General features: G+C 46.1%; 1 protein-coding gene across 2 annotated transcripts in view; it reads right to left on the bottom strand.

Moving 5' to 3' along the window:
* The window catches only part of osbpl1a (oxysterol binding protein-like 1A), a 250,691-nt gene that overhangs the window by 227,081 nt on the left and 6,354 nt on the right, over window positions 1-17,256 (bottom strand). The gene's annotated exons all lie outside the window — the stretch shown is intronic.

Here is a 17,256-nt window from a genome sequence, read left to right as displayed (position 1 = left end):
CCACTAAATGAGATATTAGGACCGATGACTTTTGACTTGGCCAAAGAGGTGGATTTTCTTTTTTTATTTGTCCATGGGATGTGGGCACCGCTGGCCGGGCCAGAATTTGTTGCCCATCCCTAATTGCCCTTGAGAACTGAGTGGCTTGCTAGGCCATTTCAGAGGGCATTTAAGAGTCAACCACATTGCTGTGGGTCTGGAGTCACATGTAGGCCAGACCAGGTAAGGACGGCAGATTTCCTTCCCTAAAGGACATTAGTGAACCAGATGGATTTTTCTGACAATCGGCAATGGTTTCATTCCAGATGTTTAATTGTTGAATTCAAATTTCACCATCTGCAATGGGTCCCCAGAGAATTACCCTGGGTCTCTGGAGTACTAGTCCAGTGACAATACCATTACGCCACTGCCTCCCCAAGTCTTTTGAGAGAGAGAGAAAAAACAGTTTTGGGTGGACACACTTCACCAGTTCTAAGGACAGGTATGCACTTCAAATGCTGACCCTCCCTATCTCTGTGATCCTCTCCAAGCCTACGACCCTCCAAAATCTCTGCACTCCTCCATTTAAGCGCATCTTACAGGTAGAGAGGGAGAGATAGAGAGGGGGAGAGGTTTAGGGAGGGAATCCCAGAGCTTAGGGTTCAGGCAGCTCAAGGCACGGCTGCCTATGGTGAAGCAGTTAAAATCGGGGGTGCGCAAGAAGCCAGAAATGGAGGCGCGCAGAGATCTTGGGGAGGGTCAGCATTTCAAGTGCACACCTGTCCTTAGAGTTGGTGAAGAGCGCTCACCCAAAACTCTGCATTTTCTCTCTCAGAAGACCTGTTGTGCAATTTCAACACTGCAAATACAGAACCTGCTGCTTTCAGCTAGCTCTCTAAGTGACTCGACTGTACAACTTAAAAACTGAACCAGGCAAACAACTCCCATTGATTTCCAGAAGTGGGCAGGGACTTTTATTTTAAGATGCGTTGTTACTCAACTCGAGAAATAGAAAAGCAAATATCTCCTGTGTAATACAATCATAGAATCTTACAGCACAGGAGGTGGCCATTTGGCCCATCCTATCAGTGCCAGCTCTTTGAATGAGCTATCCAGTTAGTCCCACTGCCCCTGCTTTTTCTCCATTGCCCTGCAAATCTTTCCTTTTCAACTATTTATCCAAGGCCCTTTTTTAAGCTTACATTGAATCTGCTTCCAGCCCCCCCTTTCAGGCAGTGCATTTCAGATCATAACCATTCCTGTTAAGTGTCAAAATCTTTCATCATATTGAACGCTTCCATTAAGATTTCCCTGTAACCTTCTCTGCTAAAAGGAAAATAATCTCAGCATCTCCAGTCTCTGCACATCGTCTGAAGTTCTCATCCCTAGTACCAGCTCCTTCTACAGCACCTTCCAAACCCACGACCTCTACCATCTAGAAGGACAAGGGCAGAAGATAGATGGGAACACCACCACCTGGAAGTTCTCCTCCAAGCCACTCACCATCCTGACTTGGAAACATATCACCGTTCCTTCACTGTCACTGGGTCAAAATCCTGGAACCCCCTCCCTAACAGCACTGTGGGTGTACCTACACCACAGGGACTGCAGCAGTTCAAGAAGGCAGCTCACCACCACCTTCTCAAGGGCAATTAGGGATGGGCAATAAATGCTGGCCCAGCCAGTGACACCTGCATCCAATGAATGAATTTTTAAAAAAATTTTGGTAAATCTCCGCAGCCTCTCCAAGGCCCTGACATCCTTCCTAAAATGTGGCGCCCAGAATTAGACACAATACTCCAGCTGAGGCCTAACCAGTGACTTGTGAAGATTAAGCATATCTCTGTAGTCTCCTCCAGCCCCACAGCCCTCCGAGATGTCTGTACTCATCTAATCCTGGTCTCTTGAGCATATCCAATTTTAATCATTCCACCATTGGTGACCGTCCCTTCAGCTGCCTGGTCCCCAAGCACTGGAATTCTCTACCTGTCTCTACCTTGCTTTCCTCCTTTAAGATATTCCTTAAAACCTGCCTCTTTGACCAAGGTTTTGGTCACTTGACCTAATATCTCATGTGACTTGGTGTCAAATTTTGTTTCAAAATGTTCCTGTGAGGCACACTGGATGTTCCAGTACATTAAAGACATTACATAAACATCCGTTCCTTGTTGCATCCCTCACTTTTTACACTCCACATCTGTATTTATAAAGCCTAGGATCCTAAGTGTTTCCTAAAACAGCCTTCAGGTTTGCGAATAGTCAATTTCTAGCAATTCTACCAAATGTAATCTCACTTCCCCAAGTTTGAATTGCTTCAAAACTTGTGAAATTATTACTTAGCAACGTAACGATGTCACAATACTCCGAATACAAGCACTTATGCCAACTTGTACAGTTTACCAGAAACGAATACTTAAATATACTTAAATAGTGTCAGCCGTGGATCGGTGGGAAGCGCTCACACCTCTCCATCAGAGGGCTCTGGGTACACATTGTCTGCACTCCTCCAGAGAATCGAGCACACAATCCAGGCTGACAAACCAGTGCGGCACCGAGGGAGTGCTGCACAGTCAGAGATGTTGCCTTTCAGATCACAAGAGATTCCCACACAAGCTATTTGGAAGAGGGGCAGGGGAGGTCTCTGCGGTAAGCAGGCCTTCAGCCGACATGGTCAAAATATGGATGGTCACGTTCCTGTGTGCGGGAGCTTGCTGTGCATCATTTGGCTGCTGCAGTTCTTACATTACAACAGTGGCTGCACATCAGGAATATTTTATTAGCTGCAAAGTGCTTTGGGAGGTCCTGAGGCTAAGAAAGTCGCTGTCGTCTCTCTGTGTACTGGCACAGGTTGGAGGGGTGTGGGTTGGGTGGGAGGAAATACACAAGCATCCTAACAATTTATTTGTAAAAGTTCCAACCCTATTACCTTCTTGGTGCAGTTCCAATGGTGGCCTCATCACACTGAGCATGTTTTAAACCCAAAAGATGTGCTTATAGCGCAGCCCAATCGTCAATTCGCCAACTTCCATTTAAACCATGGGCCAGATTTTGCAGTAGCAACAGCAGTAAGGCTATCATTCATTATGCTATTGAAGAATAAATCGGGCAGCAATTTCCAGAGATGCACATGCGTGGTTAAATATTGGAAATCAAAGTTCCTGTCCATATCGCTCTGCTACTCCACCAGATTCATTACTCCCATAGCTCGCTGAGAGACCTGGCATTCAAACACAAAGGATGTGAATTTGCTGGACTTATCTACTAAATACCCAACAGTTCAGAAAAGCTAAGGGCTTGCCTGTTCAAGTGTAAGCGAATTTTCACATTTATCTTTATCGTTTCATGGGATGTGAGTGACGCTGGCAGGGCCAGCATTTGTTGCCCATCCCTAATTGCCCTTGAACTGAGCAGCTTGCTCGGACATTTCAGGGGGCATTTAAGAGTCAACCACATTGCTATGGGTCTGGAGTCACATGTAGGCCAGACCAGGTAAGGATGGCAGGTTTCCTTCCCTAAAGGGCGTTAGTGATCCAGATGGGTTTTTACGACAACGATGATAGCTTCATGCTCACCGTGACTGAGACTAGCTTTATATTCCAGGTTTATTAGCTGAATTTAAATTTCACCAGCTGCCTCACGTCACTGGAGCGTGAGCCTGGGTCTATGTTCAGGTGACATTCCGGCTGTCTTCCTAGACTACACAATTTTTGGGGAACGCCAGCCACAAGGTTGCGAGAAGAGGAGCCGCTCCAGGAGATCCTCTCGCCACTGCTGAATTGTTACGAGTGGAACCAAGAGAGGAAAGTTCCATTCAACTGGGGAACAGAGCAGTAGGTCCTGTAGGAGAATGTTTTACATGGAATTACATAGATTCTTCAGCACAGAAACAGGCCATTGGGCTCAACTGGTCTATGCTGGTGGTTATGCTCCACACAAGCCTCCTCCCACCCTATTCTGTCTCACCTCTTCAATGTATTCTCTTATTCCTTTCTCCCTCATGTTTTATCTAGAATCTTTGAATAGTGCAGCACAGGGAGGAGGCCATTCGGCCCATCTCTGGTCTCCGCATCAATTTCACAAGGTTTATTTACGTAGCTCAATGGGATTCTCGGTCTTGTGGTTTTTTGAAACTTCAAAGGGCCTCACACAGACCAGGGTTCATGACACATTGTGTGTGGCCGCAAACCCCGATACTTTAAAGAGCTGGCCCGGCTTCACGAGAATTGGGGAGGTGGAGGACATGCCCATCTCCGCAATGGAGCTGGCCGGGTCGGGGGTGCTGGATGCAGGTTTCTGACAGGAAGCAGCCACATCCTTTAAAGACACTCCCGAAAATCAGAAAGCCCAGGGATGGAGGTCGGGAATTTTGCCAAATCACTTTAACCCTGTTCTCTCTGGTTTGAACCCTTCGGCCTCTGAAAACTGTAGTTTCTCATTAAATACTAATCTGTCTCTGTCACTTCACCTGCAAATTCTACATTCCACATTCGCACTTCTCCCTTGATTAAAAAAAAAGTTTCTCCTAAATTCCTCACTGGATTTATTAGTGACGATCTTATATTTATGGCCCCTGGTTTTGTTCTCCCAGAACTGGAAACACCTTCTCTATCGAACCCTTTGGCAGTGTTAAAGACTCTAACAGGTCACCCACCTCAGCCTTCACTTTTGAATGATAACAAGTGCCAACCTGTTCAATCTTTCCTGATAGGTATAACCTCTCAATTCAGGAACCATTCTTTTAAATCTTGCACCTTCTCCAGTGGTGCTTTATCTTCATGTGAACATGGAACCTAGAACTGAACACAATGCTCCAAATGTTGTTTAACCAAGGTTCGATACAAGCTCAACGTAACTCCCTTGCTTTTCAATTATATTCCTCTAGAAACGAACTCCAGTGCGTAATGCATGTTTTGTTAATGGCCTGATTAAAGTTAATACGGCTAATGATTTGTTTATCTATACCCCCGGGCCTCTTTATGCCTTTACCCCATTTCGACTGTTTCCTTCCCCACCCCCATGGAATACAAGATCTTCATATTCTTCCAACCAAAACCCATCACCTCACCGAGAGGCCATCCAGCCCCAAAAGTCGGTTCTGCCTCTCGACAAGAGCGTGGCTGATCTGCATTCTAACTCCATCCACAAGCCTTGGCACCAGACCCATTTGTCCAGCAAAAACCTATCCACCTCAGCTTTGAAAAAATGAACTGAGCCCAGCAGCTACTAGTTAGAGAGTGTTCGACATTTCTATCGGCCTTTATACTGAAGGAGGGTTCCCCAACCCTCTCCCGAATGGTCTGGCTCTGATTTTAAGGTTAGGTCTCCTCATCCTCGAGCCCACCCTTGCCAGCCGGTGGAAAACATTCTCTCTACCCAGCCCATCGGTTCCTTTCAAAACCCTAAAAATCTCAATCAACCCTTAGCCTTCTCTGATCCACACTTTGGTGTTGTGGTCAACGCTGTCGAAGCTCGCAGAGGGGGCAGGAGTGATAACTTTACTGTCCCAGAGGGTGCCGTTTACGATTTTGGTTCGAGGTGCTTCGGGACTGCGGCAAGGGGTGGAAAGCCGATACGGAGAGAGTCAAACACGGGAGACGTGGGAAAAAAAACCAGACAGGAATTTGCAACCTGACGCCATGTTCAAATTTTTGACGCAAAATGATGCCTTCTGGGTAAGTAGGGGGTGGGATTCACTTGAATGCCTAAGCAGCCCACTCATGTAACGTTAATCTACACGTTAACCTGAGCACCACACGCAGCAGAAACATCGGGTTCTGATGAAACTACTTGAGGGGAGGTGATGGCGTTGTTGCTGGACTAGTAATCCAGGGACCCAGCGTAAATGCTCTGGGGACCTGGGTTCAAATCTCGCAAAGGCAGATGGTGAAATTTCAATTCAATAAAAATCCGGAATTAAAAGTTTAATGATGACTATGAAACCACTGTCGATTTTTGTTAAAAAAAACCATCTGGTTCGCTAATGTCCTTTAGGGAAGGAAATCTGTCGACCTTACCTGGTCTGGCCTACATGTGACTCCAGACCCACAGCAATGTGGTTGACTCTGAAATGGCTGAGCCAGACACTCAGTTGTAACAAACCGCTACAAAGTCACAAAAAAGGAATGAAACCGGACGGACCACCCGGTATCGACCCAGGCACCGGAAATGACAACGGCAAACTCAGCCCTGTCAACCCTGCAAAGTCCTCCTTACTAACATCTGGGGGCTAGTGCCAAAATTGGGAGAATGTCTCACAGACTAGTCAAGCAACAGCCTGACATAGTCATCCTCACAGAATCATACCCTATAGATAATGTCCCAGACACCACCATCACCATCCCTGGGTACGTCCTGTCCCACCAGCAGGACAGACCCAGCAGAGGTGGCACACAGTGATATACAGTCGGGAGGGAGTTGCCCTGGGAGTCCTCAATATCGACTCCAGACCCCATGAAGTCTCATGGCATCAAGTCAAACATGGGGAAGGAAACCTCCTGCTGATTACCATGTACCGCCCTCCCTCAGCTGATGAATCAGTGCTTCTCCATGTTGAACATCACTTGGAGGAAGCACTGAGGGTGGCAAGGGTGCAGAATGTACTCTGGGTGGGGGTCTTCAATGTCCATCATCGAGAGTGGCTTGGTAGCACCACTACTGACCGAGCTGGCTGAGTCCTAAATGACCAAGCTGCTAGACTGGGTCTGCAGCAGGTGGTGAGGGAACCAACAAGAGGGAAGAACATACTTGACCTCATCCTCACCAACCTGCCTGCCACAGATAAATCTGTCCATGACAGTATTGGTAGGAGTGCCCACTGCACAGTCGTAGTGGAGACGGAGTCCTACCTTCACATTGAGGATACCCTCCATCGTGTCGTGTGGCACTACCACCGTGCTAAATGGGATAGATTTCAAACAGATCTAACAACTCAAGGCTGGGCATCCATGAGGTGCTGTGGACCACCAGCAGGAGAATTGTACTCAAACACAATCTGTAACCTCATGGCCCAGCATATCCCCCACTCTACCATTACCACCAATCCAAGGGATCAACCCTGGTTCAATGAAGAGTGCAGGAGGGCATGTCAGGAGCAACACCAGGCATACCTAAAAATGAGATGTCAACCTGCTGAAGCCATAATACAGGACTATTTGCGTGCCAAACAGCATAAGCAGCAAGTGATAGACAGAGCTAAGCGATCCCACAACCAACAGATCAGATCTAACCTGTCACACCCAGTCGTGAATGGTGGTGGACAATTAAACAACTCACTGGAGGAGGAGGCTCCACAAATAGCCCCATCCTCAATGATGGAGGAGCCCAGCACATCAGTACAAAAGATAAGGCTGAAGCATTCGCAACAATCTTCAGCCAGAAGTGCTGAGTGGATGATCCATCTCAGCCTCCTCCAGAGGTCCCCAGCATCACAGATGCCAGTCTTCAGCCAATTCAATTCACTCCATGTGATATCAAGAAACAGCTGAAGGCACTGGATACCGCAAAGGCCCTGGGCCTTGACAATATTCCGGCAATAGTACTGAAGACTTGTGCTCCAGAACTTGCCGTGCCCCTAGCCAAGCTGTTCCAGTACAGCTACAACACTGGCACCTACCTGGCTATGTGAAAATTGCCCAGTTATGGCCTGTACACAAAAAGCAGGACAAATCCAACCCGGCCAATTAACGCTCCATCAGTCTACCCTCCATCATCAGTAAAGTAATGGAAGGGGTCATCAACAGTGCTATCATGCAGCACTTGCTTAGCAATAACCTGCTCACCGATGCCCAGTTTGGGTTCCGCCAGGGCCACTCAGCTCCTGACCTTGGTTCAAACATGGACAAAAGAACTGAACTTCCGAGGTGAGGTGAGAGTGACTGCCCTTGACATCAAGGCAGCATTAGACTGATTGTGGCATCAAGGAGCCCTAGCAAAACTGGAGTCAATGGGAATCGGGGGGAAAATTCTCTGCTGGTTGGAGTCATACCTAGCACAAAGGAAGAAGGTTGTGGTTATTGGAGGTCGGTCATCTCAGCTCCAGGACATCACTGCAGGAGTTCCTCAGGGTAGTGTCCTCGGCCCAACCATCTTCAGCTGCTTCATCAATAACCTTCCTTCCATCATAAGGTCAGAAGTGGGGATGTTCGCTGATGATTGCACAATGTTAAGCACCATTCACAAATCCTCAGATACTGAAGCAGTCCCTGTCCAAATGCAGCAAGACCTGGACAATATCCAGACTTGGGCTGACAAGTGGCAAGTAACATTCGTGCCACGCAAGTGCCAGGCAATGACCATCTCCAACAAGAGAGAATCCAACCATCGCCCCTTCATGTTCAACTGCATTACCATCACTGAATCCCACACTGTCAATATCCTGGGGGTTACCATTGACCAGAAACAGAACTGGACTAGCCATATAAATACTGTGGCTACAAGAGCAGGTCAGAGGCTAGGAATCATGTGACGAGTAACTCCTGACTCCCAAAAGCCTGTCCACCATCTACAAGGCACAAGTTAGGAGTGTGATGGAATACTCCCCACTTGCCTGGATGAGTGGCGCTCCCACAACACTCAAGAAGCTGGACACCGCCCAGGACAAAGCAGTCCGCTTGATTGGCACCACATTCACATTCACTCCCTCCACCACCGACGCACAGTGACAGCACTGTGTATCATCTACAAGATGCACTGCAGAAATCCACTAAGTCTCCTTAGACAGCACATTCCAAACCCATGACCACAACCACTTAGAAGGACAAGAGCAGCAGATAGATGGGAACACCACCACCTGGAAGTTCTCCTCCAAGTCACTCACCATCCTGACTTGGAAATATATCGGCTGTTCCTTCACTGTCGCTGGGTCAAAGTCCTGGAGCTCCCTTCCTAACAGCACGGTGGGTGTACCTACACCACAGGGACTGCAGCGGTTCAAGAAGGCAGCTCACCACCACCTTCTCAAGGACAATTAGGGATGGACAATAAATGCTGACCCAGCCAGCGAAGCCCACATCCCATGAATGAATTTTTTTTAAAAAATGCATGATTAGTGACCTCACTGGGGTTTCAAATCCAGGTGTTGTTAATTTTTTACAATGCAGATTAAGCCCATTTCATTTTTACCCACATGCTACTCCACATAACATTATGGCCATACACAGGGACCAAAAAAATCTAATGCGACCAAACCAAACACTTTCTACCTCCCCTGCTCACCATACCTTCTCAGTTAGAATGTTGTAGGTTCAAATCCCACTCACAAGACTGAAGCATATAGTCTTGGCCAACACTCCTACTGCCAGTACTGAAGGAGTGTTGTACTGTCAGAGGTGTCGTTTATGTTATGACTTCTGTTCCCATAAGTTAGAAATAATCACACCTAAGAGTCAAAATGCAGAAGCTTCAGAGGGTATTTCTTGCTGCTCTCCTTGCGGCTGGTAGACTACTAGATGGTAATTAAGCACATGACTGCAGTGCGACAGTGAATGTGGCACCCTAGGATATATATGTATTCAGAATCACACAAGTTTCATGACAATTAGTTCCTCACTCTTTATAAATAATAGAACAGTCCTTCAGGTGAACATTAAACCAAAGCCCCTTCTGCCATCTTGGGATGGCGTGAAAGATCCCACGGCCACTATTTCAAAGAAGAGGAGTCTTTCCCCCCAGGGTCCTGACTAATATTAATCCCTCAACCAACATCAGTGAAACATAAAATTATCCAGTCATTATCACACCGCTGTTTGCGAGAGCTTGCTGTGCACAAACTGGCTATAGTGTTTGCTACATTAAAGCAGCAACTACACTTCATTGGCTGTAAAGCAATTTAGGTCATCAGGCAATAAATGCAAGCTCTTTCTTTTTGCCCACACTTGCACAAGTGTGGGTTAGGGTTCCTACTAACTTGATGACAGCCACTCATCCCAAAAAAACTTCTAATATGTCCTATCCACAAAATCCAACCTGGCCAAATACCGCTCCAGAATACTCTCAATCAGCAGAAGAGTGATGGAAGATGTCATCGACAGTGCTATCAAGCAGCACTTGCTCACTATAAACCTGCATACTGTTGCTCAGTTTGGGTTCCAACAGAGCCACTCAGCTCCTGACCTCATTACAGCCTTGGTCCAAACATGGACAGAGAGCTGAACTCCTGAGGTGAGGTGAGAGTGACTGCCCTTGACATCAAGGCAACATTTGACCGAGTGTGGCATCAAGGAGCCCTGGCAAAACTGGAGTCAATGGGAATTAGGGGGGAAACTCTCCACTGGTTGGAGTCACACCCAGCACAAAGGAAGATAGATGTGATTGTTGGAGGTCAGTCATCTCAGCTCCAGGAGATCACTGCAGGAGTTCCTCAGGGTAGTGTCCTCGGCCCAAACATCTTCAGCTGCTTCATCAATGACTTTCCTTCCATCATAAGGTCAGAAGTGGGGATGTTCACTGATGATCACACATTCAGTACAAGTCTCAACCCCTCAGATGCTGAAACAGCCCATGCCAACAACGCAGCAATATCTGGACAACATTTTCAGGCTTGAGTTGACAAGTGGCAAATAACATTCATGCTACACAAGTGCCCAGGCATTGACCATCTCCAACAAGAGAGAATCTAATCATCAGTCTTTGATGCTCAACGACATTACCATCGCTGGATACCCCGCCATCAACATCCTGGAGGTTACCATTGACCAGAAACGGAACTGGATCAGCCATATACATACTGTGGCTACAAGAGCAGGTCAGAGGCTGGGAATTCAAACACACAAACATACGAATTACAAGGAGTAGACCACTTGGCCCTTGACGCCTACTCCGCCATCCAATAGGGTCAAGGCAGATCTAATTTTAACCTCAACTCCACATTCCTGCCTATCCCCGATAACCTTTCACCCCTTGCTTATCAAGGAGAGGAACTCACCTCCTGACTCCCCAAAACCACTCCACCATATAAAAGGCGCAACTCAGAAGTGTGATGGGGTACCCTCCAATTTCCTGGGTGAATGCAGCTCCAACAACTCAAGGAGCTCAACACCATCCAAGACAAAGCAGATAGCTTGATTGGCACCCTATCCACCACCTTCAACATTCACTTACTCCATCATTGACACACTGTAGCAGCAGTGCACATCATCTACAAGATTCACTGTAACAATTCACCAAGGCTCTTTCGACAGCACCTGCAATGTCTACCTAGAAGGCCAAGGGCAGCAGGTGCAAGGGAACACCACCACCTACAAATTCCCCTCTGAGCCACACACCATCCTGACTTGGAAATATATCGGCCGTTCCTTCACTGTCGCTGGGTCAAAATCCTGGAACTCCCTCCCTAACAGCACTGTGGGTGTACCTACACCACATGGACTGCAGCGGTTCAAGAAGGCAGCTCACCACCATCTTCTCAAGGGCAAATAGGATTGGGCAATAAATGCTGGCCCAGCCAGCGACACCCACATCCCAAAATGAAGAAAAAGTTTCTGAAAGATTTATGCTTTTTCTCTTCCTTGAAGCTGGCAAAATGGTACTGAGGCAGTGAATACTGTCCGCACTCTGGTAGGATGAGAATCTTGAGCTGCCTGGAGTCTTATCATTCAGAAGGAACACAGCTGAACAAATGCAGATGTGTACAAGGAAATATCCATTGCTCAGGAAAGGAACATTAGTAACGCCCCTGAAGCTCATAAGTTGACATGTGCGGCCAACCACACAGAGACCCTTCCACTTCCCTAGCGCCTTTCACAACCTCAGGCTACCCCATTGTGCTTTACAGCCAATTAAGTAGCCAATGGACTGCAGTCACTGTTGTAATATGGGAATGTGGCAGTCTATTTAATTATCCAGTGAGTGACTGGCCAATGGGTGGTTTTGCAATGATGATGTTAGTGAACACCATGAAGGCCTTAGGAGGAGGCTGAGATGAATCATCCATATGGATTCTAGTGCCAACACTGGGGGACTTGGTCTTAGAGGCATGCCCCAAAATGCTCTTTTTCATTCACTGATGGGATGTGGGCATCATTGGCAAGGCCAGCGTTTGATGTTTATCCCTCATTACCCTTGAACTGAGTGTCTTGTCAGGCCATTTCAGAGGGCAGTCAAGAGTAAACCACATTGCTGTGGGTCTGGAGTCACATGTCAGCCAGAGATCAGGTAAGGATGGCACATTTCCTTCCCTAAAGGGGCATTATTGAACCAGATGGGGTTTTATAATAATCCAGTAGATTCATGGTCACCGTTACTGAGACTAGCTTTTTGCTGTTCCAGATTTATTTGATCGACTGAATTTAGTGAAAGTGAGGACTTTACGGGGTTAATTGGGTTGGTTCTGTCTTCACTGTGTGTGATCCAACAGCTAAATCACAGCCAAGTGATCCAGATGTGTTATTCTCCATTTCTGCTTGAGGCAACAGTGTGACTTGGTAACCAGCACCTGGACTGGCCGAATAATCAACCACTCTGGCATGGGACTGGAGTTACATGCAGGCCAAGGACAGCAAGTTTCCCTCTCTAAAAAGTACATGAACAAGATACATGCCATTCTTAATGATGGGTCCAAATTCATATCTGTTGGACCTGCTGTTCAGCATAACTGGATGGCCTTGCTTGGAAGCAAGTTAAAGAATAAGCTTGTTGGACTTACGTAAGAACAAACAGCTGATGGGTGAGATATGTGATAAGATTCATCCCCACTGCTCACTGCGTCTGCGTACATGTGGGTCGCACAAGACACATAACAGTGATGCCCCTTTGCACCCAATCTTTTCTATGGTTGGTACTGCACAACATGAATTGGCCGAATGTTTTGGAGAACTGTTACAACCAGGTTTGACCAAGTTTTCCACATAAAAAGGTAAAGGATTCCTTCAGCTTTGCAAAGACCATACAGGGCTTGCATATCGAAAACAATGCTGTATCCATCCGCTCATTTGACATTGCTAGCCTATTCATCAACGTACTGCTCAAGGAAGCCATATAGATATTTGCACTGCAGCACTATATCATGGCAATCTAGACCTGCCACCACTGTGTGAATCAGTATTCATTCAACTTATGAACTCAGCACAGTTGAATTCAGTTTTAATGACACCTTGTATGCCCAAATAGATGATGTTGCCATAGGAACCCCTCTATAACCAGCTCTTGCAAACATCTTTGTTAGGTTCCATGAGAAACACATTTTTGACGGACTGATACCCAACTGCCTACCCCTAGCCTATTTCCAATATGTAGATGATACATTTGCCACATTTGAATTTGCAGCTGCGTGTAACAATTTCCTTATACACCTTAATGGGCCCAATCCTGCGCTCAAATTCACTTTTGAGTTCAGCCAAATGATTTCCATTTCTTCGATTTTCTGGTTGAGAAATCTGCCAGGGGGTTCTTTACCATGGTCTACCACAAACCTACCTTCACTGGTCAAGATACACATTGGGATTCCTACAGTTCCACACGCCATAAGATTGGCATTATCGGCAACCTCGTGCAAGGTTGATGCCAAAATAGGGCTATCAAAGGCATCCTGCAAGATCATGGTTACTCTGATCAGATTATTTACTGTATATTGCGCAAATTCATGAATGGGCCCAAGGCCATCATTTTCTAATCATTAGATGTGAAAAGTGTCCAGTCTACCTCAGATTATCCTACCCTTCCAGGGTATCTCAAAAATTTGAGCAACAGGTGAAGCTACTAGCTGTTTCACACTGCTACAATGCAGTAGCAACATGATTGGCATTCACCACTAACAGGAGGCTGCCGTCAAGCCAAAAAAGGCATTCTGCCTATCACACAAATGAGTAATGTGGTATATGAATTTCAGGGTCAGCATGATGCTAGGTATGTAGGCCATTCGTCCCAAAGATTGATGGATCGTATCAAACAACACGCCCCTTTGGCTGTTCACAACTGGCAAGGTACAGACTGTACCCAAAAAGCCCAAGATTGCATAACTCAGAAGTCAGTGACCAACATTAGATGTGATTCTGCAATTGGACAAGATTTGCTAAACAACCCTGAATGTGCTAAGAATTACACTGACAACCAATTTAAGACTATCAGTCAGCCACGCAGGGTGGCTCACTTACACGTGCTATAAACCTCAAAAATTAATACACAGGATCCTGTTCTTTGCAGCCAGAAAGAACATGTACACACACTGCACCTATCTCAGCTAAACAAAATAGGCGACAGCCATTCGCTGACTCATTCCTCAGGCCAATGCCTTGACCAATCAGAGCCAACCTGCCTAGTTTGAATTGTTCTGATCCCAACTGATGTTATTACTGGACAAACCAGGTCCCAAGGTGGAACCCGGCTTGATAGATCCTAACTTATATTTTTTGTTTAGATACGTGGAAAGTGGCTACTGAACAGAGTTACCAGAGTCAGCTGATGAACTTTTAACAAAAGAATAAAACATTTATTCAACAAGTCTTTGACAAGGTCCCACATGGGAGACTTATAAAGAAGGCAAATGCACATGGGATACAAGGTAATTTGATAAGGTGGATTCAAAATTGGCTTAGTTGTAGGAGACAGAGGCTGATGACAGAAGGATTCTTTAGTGACTGGAAGCCAGTGTCCAGTGGCGTACCACAGGGATCTGTGCTCGGTCCCCTATTATTTGTCATTTATATAAATGACATAGATGACAATGTGGGGGATATGATTAGTAAGTTTGCTGCTGACACAAAGATTAGCCAGGTAGTGGATAGTGTAGAGGATAACCATAATCTCCAAAACGATATAGATGGGTTGGTGGAGTGGGTGGTAACGTGGCAGATGGATTTTAACATAGAGAAGTGTGAGGTCATACATTTAGGGAGGTCAAACAGTTACAGGGATTACACAATATATGGGAATATTCTAAGAGGGGTAGATGAAGTGAGAGATCTTGGCGTACAAGTACACAGATCCCTGAAGGCAGCAGTTCAAGTAGACAAGGTTGTAAAGAAGGCATATGGAATGCTCTCCTTCACTGGCAGAGGTATAGAATATAAAAGTAAGGATATAATGTTGGAATTGTATAAAACACTGGGGAGGCCACAACTGGAGTATTGTGTGCAGTTCTGGTCACCACATTACAGGAAGGACGTAATAGCTCTGGAGGGAGTGCAGAGGAGGTTTACAAGAATGTTGCCAAGGTTAGAAAAGTGTAGCTACGAGGAGAGATTGGAGAGGTTGGGGTTATTTTCCTTAGAACAAAGAAGGCTGAGAGCTGACTTGATTGAGGTGTACAAAATTATGAGGGGAATACATAGAGTGGACAGGATAAAATTGTTTCCCTTGGTGGAGAATTCTAGAACCAGGGGACATAGATTCAAGATAAGTGGCAGAAGGTGTAGGGGGGACATGAGGAAGAACTTTTTTACGTGAAGGGTAGTGGGTGTCTGGAATTTGCTGCCCAAGTTGGTGGTATAGGCAGAAACTTTAAACTCTTTTAAAAAGTACCTGGATCTGCACCGTAAGTGCTGTAAGCTGCAGGGCTATGGGCCGGGTGCAGGAAGGTGGGGTTAGAAAGGGCACCTGGGTGTTTTCGGGCTGGCATGGACAAGATGGGCTGAATGGCCTCCTTCTGTGCTGTAACTTTTCTATGGTTCTAACTATACCCTCATAGATATCTATGGATTTATAAGATTAGTAGAAGTTACAAAAGCACAAGTTACAAAAGCTATCTTATGCTCTAATATTCACAGTAAGTACCCAGTCCATGTAAACCAATAGGCGACCTGTGGTCAGGCACACCACTCTGAAATCAAGTGACAGATGCCACCTCAAACAGATGCTATGGATCTCTCCTCAACTCCCCCAAGACGCTTGTCACACCGTGAGTCAACAAGTCTCACTGAACTCTGTCTATCACAAAAGGGTTCCCAATCTCCACTCTCAAAGAACTCGCTCTGGAATCTTCTCCGAAGTGACACTCTCTCTCAAACGCCTTCCGCAAAGGTCTACCTCCAGGGTTTCGAACTCTCCTCCCGATGTACCTTGCCCCTGGATCTCCACGTGCATTCAAATATTCTTCCACACACTTTCTCTCACTGACTCAGCCGCACCAATAGTACACCATGCCCAAGGTAAAGAGTTACAGACCATCGGCTGCCTCCTTAGAACTTCCGGCTTCTCGCATGCCTATATCGCTATAACTCTGTGTCCTGTAGCTTTCTCCCTTTAAACTTGACGCCTTCCTTTCTGCTCCTTCCACGGAACAGAACCTTTTCTGTGTGTGCGTCCGTGTCTGTATCTGTGTGTCTGTATCTGTGTCCTGCCTCTCTAGATCCCTGTTGATAGGCAACAGCACAGTTTTCTACTTTTGTTTGTTTTAACTTCTCTTCAAGAGTCATAAAACCTTCATTAAAATATTAAAATACAGGCATCTTTTAAAGTGAAGCTAAAAATCAATTTCTCTCTTTCTTAACACAGGAATACAGAAATTCAAGTCAAATTTATACATTAAAGAAATACCTTATTCTTAACATACTTAACCCAAAGTATTACCCAAATACACATAGTTTATCTCTATTTCCTAACAGAATTTAAATAAGGCTTGGCAGTTAACTGTCAGTCAACAGTTAACTGGTGCATTCTCCACTGCAACACCTCAACCAATCACATGGACATATGACTTAGGAACAGGAGTAGGTCACTCAGCTCTTTCACCTGCTCCGCCATTCAGTAAGATCATAGCTTATCTGATCGCAACCTTGACTCCACATTCCCACCCATCCCTGATAGATTCTTGATGAGCAATGAGGTGAAAGGCTATCCACCTTTTCCTTAAAACGATTGTTTCCACCACCTTTTGAGGGAGTTCCAAAGGCCCTCAACTCTGATTTGTCCTCAATGGGCAACCCCTTATTCTTAAACACTGGCCCCTCATACTAGATTCTCCCACAAGGAGGAATTGAATAGGTACTTTGTGTCAGTCTTCACGGTGGAAGACATGAGTGACATCCCCAAAGTTCACGAGAGTCGGGGGGCAGAGGTGAGTATGGTGGCCATTACCAAGGAGAAGGTGCTAGGAAAACTGAAAGGTCTGAAGGTGGATAAATCACCTGGACCAGATGGATTACACCCCAGAGTTCTGAAGGAGATAGCTGAAGAGATAGTGGAGGCGTTAGTGGTGATCTTTCAGGAATCACTGGAGTCAGGGAGGGTCCCAGAGGACTGGAAAATCACTAATGTAACCCCCCTGGTTAAGAAAGGAATGAGGCAAAAGATGGGAAATTACAGGCCGATTAGCCTGACCTCGGTCGTTGGTAAGATTTTAGAGGC

This window comes from Carcharodon carcharias, chromosome 6 (genome assembly GCF_017639515.1).
Source record: "Carcharodon carcharias isolate sCarCar2 chromosome 6, sCarCar2.pri, whole genome shotgun sequence".
In the NCBI taxonomy this organism is placed as follows: Eukaryota; Metazoa; Chordata; class Chondrichthyes; order Lamniformes; family Lamnidae; genus Carcharodon; species Carcharodon carcharias.
This window is presented reverse-complemented; position numbering and strand designations above follow the sequence as displayed.